Here is a 16,453-nt window from a genome sequence, read left to right on the forward strand (position 1 = left end):
TGGACAATTGAGGGGCTGCATTGTGGTGGAGCAAGGAGAAGAAAGCGTCAATGTACATAAAACCAAAACTACATTTGGCAGGGAAGGGATCCATACTGAAAAAGAAGCTTGCAAATCTTAGTAGGTACATGTTGGGCGTAGCATGAATAATAAATTCCAGGGTTTGTAGAAGAAAAATGGCATCACAGAGGCAAAGGAAAAGAAGAAAGAAAATGATCGAATGCACAAAGGGGATCAACATTCATTCCGCTTCAGTACAAAATTATATTGTGCTTATGTTGAAATACCTATACTGAACAATACTTCATCTGTACCCCACTCTATTTGTAACAAATGTGTCATCCTGGGGCATACTGAAGAAGTCTGAGAAGATGAATAGTTAGAGGAAAGATGGTAATGAAGCAGCCTTGATGCCACTTGATCAAAAATAATGAAAGAGATGAAGACATGGTGCATCTATGCAATAAATGCTAAATGAAAGAATATCAGGTATTACTGGTATAATCTTTGGCATTTAATGCATTCTCAAATTAGAATCCATCTACATCTCCATTCTTCTTTCATTTGAACATTACTAGTTAATTAAACTCAGTTCCTGAATAAAAATGTTAGAAGTGACCAGTCATGCTTTTATCTAAGAGTCCCCAAGAAAGGAATGTCTTAAAATGAATTTCTGGGTTTTAGGTTTCAAACTATCCTCTCTTTCAGGGCCTTTAATTGCTTTCTGTCAAACTGGGAAGTTAATCTGGAATGTTTTTAGGATGTTCAAGTTCTTGCAAGTTTTATACCTAAAGCAGATTCACAGCTGTGCAGAGAACAACCTTTGAAGTTACCATGCTTTGCTAGTATCTCAAATGCTTTGATCTGTATGCACCATTTTTTTCTAGGAAATTTTCTTGTGATTGTTGTATTTCCTGTCATCAAGTATTTTTATTCTACCATGTCCATATTTTTTATGAACAAAGGGTGACAAATATATTTTGCCAGCTGTGCTACCATTGGTAATATAGAAGTAAGAGAAACAATATTACTGAAGCTATCTATATGATTTAAGTTCTCATTAGAATGGATTTTGATTAAATAGTCTTTTTTTTTTTTTTTTTTGCCGTTTCTTGGGCCGCTCCCGCGGCATATGGAGGTTCCCAGGCTAGGGGTCTAATCGGAGCTGCAGCCACCGGCCTACGCCAGAGCCATAGCAACTTGGGATCCGAGCCCTGTCTGTGACCTACACCACAGCTCACGGCAACGCTGGATCATTAACACACTGAGCAAGGGCAGGGACCGAACCCGCAACCTCATTGTTCCTAGTCGGATTCGTTAACCACTGCACCATGACGGGAACTCCCGATTTTGATTAAATAGTAATTTCATATTTTTTATTGTTACTATCTGGTATTTGAATAAGAACGGTGGAGTCATTTGTAAAATGAGAAAAAGGAAGAAGAAAACAAATACATTTCTTGATGAGTGTTATTCTTTTTCTTTTCTTTTTTTTTTTTTTTTTTTGCTTTTTAGGGTCACACCTGTGGCATATATGGAGGTTCCCAGGCTAAGGGTCCAATTAGAACTACCACTGCCAGCCTACACCACAGCCATAGCAACGCCGGATCCGAGCTGCATCTGTGACTTACACCACAGCTCATGGCAATGCCAGATCCTGAACCCACTGAGCAAGGCCAGGGATCGAACCTGTACCCTCATGAATACTAGTAGGATTCATTTCCGATGCACCACGACAGGAACTCCATTCTTTTATTTGTTATAGGAGTAGGTTTGGGGAAAGTTTTTATTAAAATATTCAATAATACTTAATATATGTTTAAAATTTAATGAAATAGTTAATAATTATATTGCATATGAAACTATTTATAAATGTGATGGGGGAAGAGAAGAAAAGTCAAGGAGAAAAAGAAAATTTAACAAAGGAAGATTAAAGTAAAAGTGAGAAGAACCAAAACCAAGGAAGAACATGAAAGAGAAAAAGAGAGAGAGAGACATAGACATAAGAAATAGAGGGAGGAGTTCCCTTGTGGTGCAGTGGGTTAAGGATCCAATATTGTCACTGCTGTGGCTCTGGTCGCTGTTGTGGCATGGGTTTGATCCCTGTTGATCCCTGGATCAGGAACTTCCACATTCCACTGGCACAGCCAAAAAAAAAGGAAAAGAAAAAGAAAAAGGAAGGAATAAAGGAAAAGGGGGGTAAACATGAAGAGATTATTCTCAGCAAATCTTACCACAGCTGTTGCTATTACTTTAAAATATCTATACTTTGGAAGTCCTGTCGTGGCGTAGCAGAAACGAATCCGACTAGGAACAACAAGGTTGCAGGTTCATCCCTGGCCTTGCTCAGTGGGTTAAGGAACTGGCGTTGCCATGAGCTGTGGTGTAGGTTGCAGACATGGCTCAGATCTGGCGTTGCTGTGGCTGTGGTGTAGGCCAGTGACTACAGCTCCCATTCGACCCCTAGCCTGGAAACCTCTATATGCCTCAGGTGCGGTCCTAAAAAGACCAAAAAAAAAAAAAAAAAAAAAAATCTATACTTCATCAACACTATTTTCAATAGCCAAACATGGAAACAACTTAAATGTCCATCAACAGAGGAGTGGATCAAGAAGATGTGGTACATACACATAATGGAATATTACTCAGCCATTAAAAGGAAATAAATAATGGCATTTTTAGCAACATGGATGGACTTAGAAATTATCATGCTAAGTGAAGGCAGTCAAACAATGAGACACCAGCATCAAATGCTATCACTGACATGTGGAATCTGAAAAAAGGACTCAATGAACTTCTTTGCAGAACAGATCCTGACTCACAGACTTTGAAAAACTTATGGTTTCCAAAGAAGACAGTTTGGGAGGTGGGGGGATGTGCTGGGGGTGTGGGATGAAAATTCTGTAAAATTGGATTGTGATGATCATTTTATAACTATAAATGTAATAAATTCATTGAGTAATTTTAAAAAAAAGAAGAAACCAACCCTGTCAACACCTTGATCTTGGACTTCTAGCTTCTGAAATTTTGATAAAATAAATTTCTATTGTTTAAGCCAAAAAAAAAAAATCTGTACTTCATAAGTTTCTTTATTTCTTGAGTACTCACAATACTAGAAAAGAGTGGTCCTGAATGCTTTTCTTTCCTGTTATTATATTCTAAGGGAAAGAGGCTTTTCAGAGTGATCTTTATTTCTTAATGGTCTTGAATACAAGGATAATGCAGTGTGGTTATTATTTCTGGTTTTAAAAAGTATTGCTTGTGTAGATTTTCCTACACTGACATTTGCTGTTGAGGTCTTCATATATTTGTTTATTCTAAAAGATAATTGAATAGTTTAGAGGATACTTCCGCTCCCACTTATGAAAGATGCTAAAAATGTTGAACAAATTAATAAACTCTCTACAAAGTCAAATTACTCTCTTAAAAACTGTTATCATAGTTCCCATCACGGCACAGCAGAAACAAATCCAACTAGTATCTATGAGGATGCAGATTCAATCCCTGGTCTCACTCAGTGACTTAAGGATCTGGCATTTCCATGAGCTGTGGTGTAGGTTGCAGACAGGTCTTAGATCCTGTGTTGCTGCGGCTGTGGTGTAGGCTGGAAGCTGTAGCTCTGATTCAACTCCTAGACTGGGAACTTCCACATGCAGCAGATTCGGCGCTAAAAATGCAAAACAAAAACAAAAACAAAAACAAAAAAACAAACAAAAAAACTGTTATCTAACTCTTCCAGAAGGCAATGAATACATCTGAAGTTACAATTTATAATACTGCATTGAGAGAATGTATAACAATTAAGACCTGGGCCAGGGATCGAACCTGTGCCACAGCAGCAACTCAGTCACAGCAATGGCAATGCTGGAGCATTAACCCGCTGCACCACCAGGGAACTCCAGTAGTCACTAATCTTAATAGGAACATTTTCAGCATCGTTTTTGTGTTTTAAGTCAGCCTTACTACCAGGGTCATGTGGTGATTACAAATGCCTACTTCATTGCCTCTATCTGGGCAATAGCTTTTTGGTTTACTGAACATTTTTAGCATACACATTGGCTACAATGGCTACAGACAGAGGTACAGTGTCTGACACAACATACAGAATATCTTCAAAACAAGTATTAGGGCTGGGATTTGGATCTGAATTTAAGTTGACTTTTTAAGGTTTCCTACTTGTAAGACGGTAGCCTTCTGAATATTGGCCAGCTACTTGCAACACTGGCACTCAGGCTAACCTGTATCAGGCTTATAAAGTTTTGCTCTTCTTGTTTGCCACTGTGTGCTGGCACAGTGTGTTATGTTTGAGCAACAGAAGTAGCTAGGGATCAAGCCAATTGGCTACATGACTTTGAAAGTCAATTGCTGAGAAAGGTGAAGCCAAGTGCAGACTTCTCTGTAAAGAAGAGCCAAGAAGATTCTAAATGTATTTGAGGCTCTCAAGAGAAACAGCTGCAGATAGGAACACTACTTAGTCTTAGATGATAGTTGATACTTTATATATACTCAGCTCTTCTCCATGAAGCAGAAAACAGGACATTTTGAAATGTGCAACAGTCCTGCTCCAGAACACAAGTGCACCTTTCACCTATTTCTGATGACTTTTCTTTTGTTGTTGGATCCCCTACATAATTGCAAGCATATCCGCAGGCAAGCACAATGGTAAACAGTAGATGGACACCTCCTCCTCAGATGCAGACAATATCTTCCTGGCTGGCACTGCTTCATTCAGCCATTAACCCACTTTTATATGCTCTTTTGAGCTAACGGTGCAGGAAAGCTCTTAAAAACTTAAAGGAAAAGATGTTTCTCAAATTTCATGTTTTGGTCCAAGAGGTTTTGGTGAAGCAGTCTGAAAATGCTAAGAAAAAAGCAGAAAGAAAAGCCTTCCAGAGAGTCATAAACATCCCTGGGGCCTCTTTCAGAGTAAGCAACATGTGCAACCTTTGTCAAAGTACATTACTGCCACAAAGCAACCCAGTCAGCTCTTCTGATGGGGCTAAGAGATCCCTCTGGATAGTGGGAATTTTCAAATCACAAGCAAGCAGCCCTTCTGTACTCTCACTGAAGAGGGTCTGAGGGTGAGTGCGAATGCCTGGACCCACTATCCTCAGAAGTTCATTGTTGTCTGCCTTCCTCAGAAGCAGCTGCAATCACTTGCTCTCCAGTTTTCCTGCCTTTACAATTTCCCCATCCAATTCATTCTCTGCATAGCTATACCACAACCACCTTAAGGCACCCGTAATTGAACCAAGCACCCTCTGATTGAAAGCTTCAGTGGATGCCCGTGCCCTAGAGAATGAATGGGCATAAGACTCTCTTCCACAGTTTTCTTACTTGCAACATGCTCTTGAAAAACTGGACAAAGTACTTGATGTTTTCTGAACATGCCCTGTGCTTTCTACTGACAAATCTTTACTCATTTCATCCTCTTCTCCTAGGATACCTACCCTCCATCAACTGCCCCTCACTCTCCTCTACTGAGGAAAACGCCTCTGAAAGTGACTTTATTTGGAAACAGAGTTTTTGTAGATGATCAGATTAAATTAAGATGAGGTCTTTAGGGTGAGTCCTAATCCAATATGAATGGTGTCCTTATAAAAAGAAATATGGACACAGACCCAGACAGGCACAGGGGGAAGACAATGTGAAGAGGTAAGGTGACAACAGAGGCAGAGATTGGACTGATGCAGCCATGAACCAGGAAATGCCAAGGATTGCTGGCCACCACCAAAGGCTGGGAAGAGGCAAGGAAGGGTTCTCCCCCAGGTTTCAGAGGCAACATGGGTCTGCCAACACCTTAATTTGGGATGTCTACCCTCAAGAACTGTGAGGCAATAAATTTCTGCTGTTTTAAGGCACTCAGTTTGCAGAACTTTATTATAGCAGCTGTAGGAAACAAATACATTAGACTGTCAAAGCCTAGTTCATATGGCACCTATTCTATTAAACCTTCCTTGATTTCAATCTGTCCAAGTAATTTCTTGTGTGTTCCTACAACTTCATGTTACTTTAAAATTTTTAAAATTTTTAATTTTACTGGCCACACCTGTAGCATATGGAAGTTCCCGGGCTAGGGGTCAAATTGGAGCTGCAGTCACAGGCCTACACCACAGTCATGGCAACACTGGATCTGAGTTGCTGCACCACAAGAGAACTCCCCAAAATACCTATTTCTATTTCTTTTATTCTTTTCTCCTTTTTATCCTGTTTGGCATTCCTAAAACTCCAAGTTAGTTTGAGTAGAGAAGGAGCATGGGGGTATGGGATGTAAGGCCACACAGATACTGTCTCTGTGATTTCTTTGTAGATGAAATCAAGATCCCAGAGAATTTGAACTTGCCAAAGTGCATAAAATTACCTTAAAGCTCTCATTTTCTCATGCCCTTAATTTTTAAGGCCTAGTGAGTTAACTGAAATTATAGTCCTGTTAGGTGTCACGAAATTAAAGGATGTAAAAGACCGTATGTGTTTTCTGATCTAATCATTAGAATGGGCCTTCCTCTAGCAGTCATTTTTTTAATTTAAAAAAGTAGCCTTTTATTGAGACTGAATGGATCACATATTCCTAATCAGAAAAAGAAATCAGAAAAAATTAAACAATTTCCATTTTGATATATATATATATATCAAATATCACTATATATATATAGTGAATTCAGGAGAAAAAAATTGGATGGGGTGTCTCTTCTATAGCAGATCTATTTCCTTGCTTTCCTATCAATTGAAACCATGAAATATGGTTTGAATAATGGAAAATAGATACATTTTTTTTTCCAGGATTAAAAAATATAATTGAAATACATGCAAAATTTATCTTACAGTTGTTGACATGGAATTTCCTTGCATAGCCACACTTGTATCACTTTTACTAAAAAGATAATACATACTGATAAGACTTTAAATGTCTTTTGAAAAAATCAAAGTTGATTAAAAATATTGAATTAAGAGTTCTCTTGTGGCACAGGGGGTTAAGGGTCTGGCACTATCATTGCAGCAGTTTGGGTCACTGCTGTGACACGGGTTCCATTCCTGGCTCAGGAAGTTTCACAGCCCCTCCAAAAAATATGTTGAATTATTTTTTTCTTATGCAAACATATTTTATTATTGTGCAAGATTGCCCTCTTGTGTCTTCTCTAGTTATGTCATTATGATTTTTATCAGTTTAATATTTACCTTTCAACTTTTCAATCTAAAATTAACTTGGTGCTAAGCAAATTTCAAAGCCTTATATTCAAAACCATATAGATCAGAAATTAATGTTAGTGCTGGGAGTTCCCATCATGGCTCAGTGGTAATAAACCCAACTAGTATCCATGAGGATGCAGGTTCAATCCCTGGCCTCACTCAGTGGGTTAAGGGTCCAGTGTTGCCATGAGCTGTGGTGTAGGTCATAGATGTGGCTTGGATCTGGAATTGCTGTGGCTGTGGTGTAGGTCACAGACATGGTCTGGATCTGGCATTGCTGTGGCTGTGGTGTAGGCCAGCAGCTGCAGCTCCAGTTCCACCCCTAGCCTGGGGGGGAAAAATTAATGTTAGTGCTGTAGTTTGTGGTATATTCTATACCTTTAAATCTATAAATTCACATATAAAATATGATGTCCTAAAGTTAAGAAAAAGTAGAGAGAGGTAAGCAGAGGTAATAACAAATAAAATTTTAGAATTATGTCAAGGAATACTAAAACCTTAACACTAACTACCCAGTTTACCAAGTTATGGGAAATAAGGCCAATTCACTTATTAGGTCTGGCTTAATTAATATCCTTGGAGTTTCTCAATTTAGCCTATGGGTATAGAAAAGCACTAATAACATTTTTAATTATTTAAACTTTTTTTCCTTGTGTATTAAATTTAGCAGTTTTCCTTTTAATGTTGCCTAATTAAAATAGGTACTTTCATATGTTGAAATGTAAATTTGGTGCACTCCTTTTTTTTTTTTTTCTGTCTTTTCTAGAGCCACTCCCACAGTATATGGAGGTTCCCAGGCTAGGGGTCTAATCGTAGCTGTAGCCACCAGCCTACGCCAGAGCCACAACAACGTAGGATCCGAGCTGTGTCTGCAATCTACACCACAGCTCATGGCAATGCTGGAGCCTTACCCACTGAGCAAGGCCAGGGATCGAACCCACAACCTCATGGTTCCTAGTCGGATTCGTTAACCACAGCCACGACAGGAACTCCCAGTGCACTTTTTTTGTAGTCAAACCGGCAGTATATGTTAAAAGCCTTCAAAAAGGATTATCAGGTTTGCTCCTAGGAATTTATCTCAAAAGCACAAACTTAAGTACCCCTCCAAATTTTATGCCCAAACTACTCCTCATAGTATTATTTGTTGTGTAAACACTGGTAACAACCTAAACACAGCTGCATGTTGAATTAGAATACAATCATACAGTGAAATTTTCTGCAACAATTAAAATTTTAATGCAATATTTAAAATAACATAAATTTTTGTTATAACAAGTTTAAAAGATTCAGGATACAAATACATATATCACAATGATCTAAAAGCAATTCTCCCAAAAGTAAAGAAAGACTGCAATGAAGTGCCTTAAGATATTAATAGTGGTTGTCATTTGGGGGTGGCACTTTGGTAGCTTTTTCTCTATTTTTCACTTGTCTGTATTTACCACAATTTTATGTTGAATAATGTACTACTGTTATCATGGGGGAAGTCCTCATGTTCCTAATATCAGGAGAACTGAAGTACTGCTCTCTTTATATAGATCAGGAATTTTTGGGGCTTTCTCTGCAAGCTCAAAAAGCTTTTGTAAAGGAAACCAGAACTTCAGCAGCTACTTCAGGATATAGCATCCAGTTGAGTCATTGTAGAAAAGTGGAAGGGGGGCCCTTAGAGCACTAAAAAGAGTGGGGAAGGTTCTTAAGATGGACACTTTCTCTCTCAACACTCTATCCTTTGCAAGAGGAGAAATACAGAGTCAAGTGATAAATTCCTCTTCCAAACGCATAAGAGCAAACAAAGCAACAACCATATATTGAGTGCTAAATATATACTAGGTTGGTTGAAAAAGATCAGAAGCTAAATGTGACGAATGGCTAAATGAAAATAAGGACAACTACAGATTTTCACCTTCCTGCTTGCAGTCTTGCAACAGTTTTCCAGCCTGCTGCAAGAGTGATCTTTTCAGAGAGCAAAACTTCAACAGACTCCCAGTGCCCCTGGGGATAAATCCTAAACTCCTTACGGTGGCTGACAAGAGCCTTTATCATCTGGCTTTGGCTTATTTCTCTAGCCTCCTCTTCAGCATCCACTCCACGTCCCAGGCATTCTGACCACTGGGCTTTTCTTCTCATATTATCCTAGGTTGGACTCATCTTGTCTCTTTTGTCTACTAACCCCTGCTTATTTCTCAAGTCTCTGGTTAAATGTTGCCTTCACTGGGAAATCTTAGCTGACCCTGCTATGTGCTATGTGCTTCTATTGTAATCACTGCTTTCCTTGTCATAGCCCTTTCTGTATATCATCAAATTCTCTGGTTTAATTGTCCTTCTCATCTGGACTGTAGGCTCTGTGACGGCCAGGGATGAGTCTGCCCGGTTCACCTTGATACTCTAATGGCTAACTGGGGAACAATAAATATATACTGAATGGATGAATAAGTGGATAAATAAGTGAAATAGCCTAATTGTATTTAACTTCTCCAAAACTTGCCTTAAAGACATATTCTAATTGATGCAACTGCATATCAAAATAAAGACTGAACACATGTTGTGATGGTGGTGGTCCTGGGGATGCTGGGAGTTCTTCACTCAGCACCTTAGTCTTGCAACTTGTCCTCACTTAACAGATAGATATTTAGGTGCATATATACTTTAAGAGATTTTTCAAATTAAAATTTCAAGCTCCTTATGGGGAGGTGGAGGGAGGAAAGAAACATTCTGACACACCGACCAACTGTTTCTAATTTTTTTTTTTGTCTTTTTGTCTTTTTAGAGCCACATCTGTGGCATATGTAGGTTCCCAGGCTAGGGGTCCAATCAGAGCTGTTGCTGCTGGCCTACACCAGAGCCACAGCAACACCAGATCCGAGCTGCATCTGCACCACAGCTCACCACAACACGGGATCCTTAACCCACTGAGTGAGGCCAGGGATCGAACTCACAACCTCATGGTTCTTAGTCAGATTCGTTAACCACTGAGCCACAAAGGGAACTCCCAGAACTCCTCTAATTCTTAAAAAAAGAAAAAAAAAAAAAGATATGAAATTCCATGGTGGTGTAATGGGTTAAGGATCCAGCATTATCACTGTTGTGGCTCTGGTTTGATGCCTGGCTCTGGAACTTCTGCATGCCATGGACATGGTCCAAAAAAAAAAGGATATCTTCATTCAACAATAGAGGTGTAGGAGTTCCCATTGTGGCTCAACGGGTTAAAAATCCAATGTAGTCTCTCTGAGGATGCAGGTTCCAACCCTGGCCTTGCTCAGTGGGTTAAGGATCTGGCCTGCCTTGCTGCAAGCTGCCTTGTAGGTCACAGATGTGGCTCAGATCAGGTGTTGCTATGGCTACGGCGTAGGCTGGTGGCTACAGCTCTGATTAGACCCCTAGCCTGGGAACCTCCATAAGCCATGGGTGCAGCCCTAGAAAAGACAAAACAAAACAAAACAAAACAAACAAACAAAAACCCACAATAAATTTAAAAAAGAATAAATAAAATGATGATTCATAAAATAGTTATAAATAATCTTTAAAGACATGGGGAAATAATAATACAATATTATTAATAAGTTCCTTTGTAAAGATTACAAACTATATATACAGCATAAGTTAATCTCTTCCACATAAAAATAAATTCACATAGTATATACTGTATTTACATAATAAAAAACTGAAAGTAAATGCATTGAAAAGTAAATTGTCATTATTTCTGAGGATCATCACATATAAAATACTTTTCTTTCCTATAGTTTTCAGGATTTCTCTCAGAATAAGCATGTATTACTTTTGTTAAAACACCGAGTTATCAAAAAAGATCTCTATAATAAAATGAATTCCTTTATGTATAAGCAGTTGTTTTAAAATGTGTTTTAAGACTAAAGGATAGGAATGAATATTTTTCATATAGCACACATATATTTTAAACTGAATAGATTTAATAATGCTATGACCTTTAATGCAGATGCTATGAGAAAACACTATAAAATTATAATCATCTTAAATTTGACTTCTCAAATATCCTTATGTTAAAAATTTTTCTTATTTCTCAAGGGAAAATAATTTTATTAAGGGATATTTTATGAAATGTCTTGGAAAGTAAATTAATGTACATATTACTATGCCAAGCACAAATACAATGACATTAAAAAAGAAAGAAAGAAAAGACAAAAGGATAGCTAGAGGCAATTAACTAACTGTATAGTTAGTTGAAGTGGATCAGGGGAGAGGCTAACTTGGGCAGAATTACCTTTTAAAATAGGCTGTAAAAACAGCAATTCAAAGCTAGTCTGGGAATGTCCCTCACCTGCACCACCTACATCAAGAGATCTAGGAAGTTGCTTTTCCTTTTGCTTAACAATAGGTCCAATGATAAGCAAAACTGCCCTCCTCCAAAACTCCCTGAAGTGCAAAAAGACTAAGATCAAAGGAACCATTAGCCTCTCCCTGAACTTCAAAGCCTTCTCCTTTGGGAACTCAGAGAAGCAGCTGTAAGACAACTTCGAGATTTCCATTACATTGTATAACTACAACATGACTAATACCTCGGTGACCATATTCTGTTTACTTCTTCACTATGGTTGTATTTTAAGTTTTACAGTTTTGTACACATATTAAAATGAGTAACAAATCAAAAGATATTAGGACTAGAGACCTACCCACACCAATGAGCACTGCTGTATTAAGCGTTACTTTATTTTTGGGCTTTCTAAATCTAGCTTTTTAGTGTCTCGATCATTTCTATATTTCCCCATTCAGAAAAAAAGTAATAAAACGAGCATTTTGTTTCACACAGTTTGTGTTTTAATGCAATATTCAAATAAAGTCTACAGAATCACTTACCTTTCCTGGAGTAGTTTCACAGACTTGGTCCCAGGGACAATGAAAGAGTCTCTTCTAAACTGGCTTTAGGATTAGGATGGAGCTGGCTCTAGGAATGGCAGAAGAGAGGAAAAAACCTGGATTCTCAATATAACTGAACCAACTAAACTTAAACTTCACCATGCCTTGATCTCTTTCACATGATTTAACTCACTTTTTGTTTGTTTGTTTGTTTGTTTGTTTGTTTTTTAGGCCCACACTCATGGCATATGGAAGTCCCTAGGCTAGGGGTGGCATCTGAGCTGCAGCTGCCAGCCTAAGCCACAGCCATAACCATGTGGATCTGACCTGTGTCTGCAACCTATACCATAGTTCACAACACCACCAGATCCTTAACCCACTGAGCAAGGCCGGGGACTGAACCTGAGTCTTCAAGGATACTAGTTGGGTTCGTTACCGCTGAGCCATAACAGGACCTCCTAACTCACTATTTTTTTTAAAAGCTAGTTGAGTTGTTTTTTTCTGTTATTTGTGGCCAAAGCAACCCGGTCAAAGTTTAGATTTGATCATTAGGCAATAGGGAGTCACTGAAGAAGTTTAAGCAGGAGATTGACATAATCGGTTTACATTTTATGAGGACAGCAGCGGCAGAAGTGTTGAGGATGGATGAGTAGGTTGGGAGACTGGCTAAAAGTTACAAAGGGCTTACTATGTGCTTAGTACTAGTCTAAAACAATTTACATATATTAATTCATCTAATCCTTCCAAAATTCTACAAGCCATATATTATCCATGTTCAACAGGAGGAATCTGAAGTCCAGAGACATTAAACTGTTCAAGGCCACACAGCTTGCAAGTGGCTGAGTCAGGATTTGAACCCAATTATAGACATTCCTTTAAGCCTCCCACTCCCCCAAACCATATATATGAGGAGAAGCTCATCTCACTCTCACTCTCATATCAAGACCCAGTTGGTATAAGAGTAAACCTGGCCCCATTTCCAGATTGATGCAGAAAACAGGCTGGCAACCCAATCCTGGTCCAGCTTCCAACCGCAAGTTCATACTGCATATTTCATAGGGTTATTATGAGAACTGTGTTAGTGGAAAGGCCGAGGTGGAAGACAACCAATTTGTTGAAGAGAGAACTTGCACCTGAGTGGAGACCTATTTATTGTAGGTTAGCAGTTTCACTGTGATGGAAAGGAGAGGAAGAAATCATGGCAGCTGGTCCCCAGAAGGAGCATATTTATAAACTTTGAAGCAAAGCTAGCAAAATTACTATTGAAAATTTAGGAGAGAGAAAACAATGATGGGACAAGTCCCAAAGGAGACGGAAAGAGATGGCATTGAGCTCATAGGTGGAGGGAGGCATTAGTCTTAAAGAAACGGGTCACCTCCCTCCCACTAACAGTAGTGAGGGAAAGAGGTTAAGAGTAAGTTCAGATAGAGATGCATTTGTAAGAGGGAAGAAAGTTGAGGAGGTGCACCTATGGAATACTCCATTCTTCTTAGTGAAAATGGAATTAGTCCCCTGCTGATCAGGAGTGTGAAGCAAGCACTGTAGTGGTCAAGGATAGTCACTGTTGGATGAAGCAAGCCGGGAAGACAGGTAAAATCATTCTAGAGTGCTGTGCTAAGAGCATAGCTAAATTAAAAACCAAGAATTTTCAAGGGCTTTAATACGTAGGTAGGAATATATGATTCTCCTCAGCACTTCTCACCAATTCAGATGGAGATATGAGAGTCAGCTTGTCCATGTCTGCAGGCAGGTTATCAAAGTTAGTATGAGGTTGAAAGTAATGGAAATGGAGCCCATTTAACCATAGCACTTTCTGGGTCCCTATGCTTTGCTGAGGCCTCGGTTCTACAAACAAAATCTGTGCCTAGAAGTAGGACTGTAAACCACTGTTCTCAAAGGGAAAGAGGGTCAAAAAACAGACTGTTACTACTCACTCCTTCACTCCCACAAATTTAAAGGGAAGAGTCAAACTGTTAATAAAGCATTTTACCTGGGAATCTCAAAGTGTTCCAGGATTACAGGTGGCAAAATAATATACTAATATGAATCCTTTGATTAAATTCTATAGTCCTCAAATTTGATGTATGCCTTTTCTTTCATCTAGAATAAAACAAAGCTAAGGACACTCATATTCACAGCTTTAGGTATAGTAGATAGGATTAAGAACCACATGGCTTATAAAATAAAACTACAAATATGATGAATTATTCAGTATGTGTGCCTATGGTACATAGGATATCATCCTGCTGAATTAATGGAACTTAAACCATGTCTCTGTTATCCATATCTTCATTCCCACAGTTATCTTTCAGGTCAGTACAGCTAGGCCTCCCCTATACATCTAGGCAATAAAAGAAAAATGTCTAGTTGGAGTTCCTGTTGTGGCTCAGTGGAAACGAATCTGGCTAGTAACCATGAGGACGCAGGTTTGATCCCTGGCCTTGCTTAGTGGGTTAAGGATCTGGCGTGCCATGAGCTGTGATGTAAGTTGCAGATGAGGCTGGGATCTGGAGTTGCTGTGGCTGTGGCATAGGCCAGCAGCTATAGCTCTGATTCGACCCCTAGCCTGGGAACATTCATATGCCATGGGTGCAGCCCTAAAAAGACAAAAAAATAAATAAGAAAAATCTCTAGCTATTAAAAAGAATTAAGAAGGAACTTTTCTCCTTCTAAGTTAATTTCAGGAAGTTTCTTTAGGATGTTATATTGAAATTGCTATTGGTTATTTTAATTGACTTAACGAAGAGTTTTTCCTTCTAAAAAATTAAGGCATGCCCTTTCATTGTTCAGAAGAGAACAAAGACAATAGTTTAGAAAAATGACTACTGCAATAGAGGATAATACAAAGCAATAAAAATACCAACTATCCTGATAAAAGAGTGTCACTGGTTACACTTCCCCTGCTCTGAGCCCACTCCTTCCTATGATGTCATTGCTCATGGAGATAGCAGTCTTTTCAGAGTTGCGAATACGGCTAAAACATTAAACAAATCTTACTTCTTTGCCCAAAATAATGCCACCATCATATCAGCATATTACTCATGAACATGAGTAAAGAAGAAAAAATTGCATAAGTATAAGGAAAGAATTCCTAGAGAAGTTATCTGACTTAGAAGGTCATCATGGTATTTTAACACTGAGATATGAAGCCAAGTCACTGGTGCTTAGATATCAGAAATCTTAGTGGCTTATTAATTAGCATGAGGTCAGAATTTACCTTGTAATTATAATCCTAGACTGCTGAATGAGGGAATAGCATAATTCAGTCCAAAAACATACCAAGTCCAGTTTTATGTGTCAGATAAGTGAATACAAAATGAGTAAGACTCAGTTCCCGATCTCAGGGAGGTCTTTAAAAAAATCTCACCTTTCTGAAAATAACCCTGAAACAACCTCAATTTAGTCCCTCAGTGTGAGAATGCTCAATGCCAAGTTACAGTGTAGAAAGAATCTGAAGACTTGCTTCCATTCATTCACTACAATGGAGTCACATCTTTTAAGGAGAGGGTTATATTCCACAGTTAATGACTGAGAGATATTGTTCTCAACCAAAATTACAATTAAGCATGTCTTGGGACCTTTTGGCCATTTTTTTCTACATGACTTGAATGGATCATTGTTTCTTTGGCTAAACACCCAGGTTATACTTAGAAACTATGTTCTTTGAAAAATATGTATCTTAAATAATGTATGTACATCTGGAAATATGGTTTTGTTCTGTACTTTTTAAAAAAACCATAAATGGGATCACAGTGTACTTATTATGCACCTCATTTATTTTATATCCCTGAGGCATTTACAGATCTTTCCAAGTAAACAGCTGTGGCAACTTGTATTTTCCAAAAACGCCACAGCAATACCTCTGGTCCCACGTGATCTTTAAGGACTCTGCCTCTCCCCATCAAGAAATAGGCTCAATTTCCCCTCCTCTGGAATGTGTGTGAGATTCTGTAATGGCCTGAACAAATAGAATACAGCAGAAATGATACTACGTAACTTCTAAGGCCAGGTCATAAAAGGGAATATGCTTTCACTTGGAGCGCTCTCTCTCCCAGGATACTTGCCCTTGGAACCCAGCCATCACCGTCTGAGAAGGCCCAAATCAGCCCATTCTAAGAGACCACATGGAGAGGTCTACATGAAATCAAATTGAGGTCTCCAGCCTGCAGCCTCCAGCCAGTATCAACTACCAAGGAAGAGTGAAAAGTTTTCAGATGATTCCAATCCCCACAGTTGAGGCTCTGTGCATAATGGAGCAGAGAAAGTCATCCCTGTTGTACCCTGTGTGAATTCTTGACCCACAGAATCTGTGAGCATGGTTGTTTTATACCACATGTTGTGGGGGTTATTTGCAGCCATACTAAGGTGAAAAGTACCAATGTATATTTATTTCAATCTCTTAAACAATAGCGTAATTAATAATATTTTATAGTAT

The 16,453-nt window shown here is 38.7% G+C and overlaps 1 long non-coding RNA gene across 2 annotated transcripts in view; it reads right to left on the reverse strand.

The window, feature by feature from the left end:
• Positions 1-16,453, reverse strand: part of LOC110262249 — a 93,258-nt gene that overhangs the window by 75,495 nt on the left and 1,310 nt on the right. For both annotated transcript variants that reach the window (XR_002347083.1, XR_002347082.1), the window contains exon 2: positions 12,019-12,106. This is a non-coding gene — a long non-coding RNA (uncharacterized LOC110262249). The remainder of the gene's footprint in view (positions 1-12,018; positions 12,107-16,453) is intronic.

This window comes from Sus scrofa, chromosome 1, assembly GCF_000003025.6.
Source record: "Sus scrofa isolate TJ Tabasco breed Duroc chromosome 1, Sscrofa11.1, whole genome shotgun sequence".
In the NCBI taxonomy this organism is placed as follows: domain Eukaryota; kingdom Metazoa; phylum Chordata; class Mammalia; order Artiodactyla; family Suidae; genus Sus; species Sus scrofa.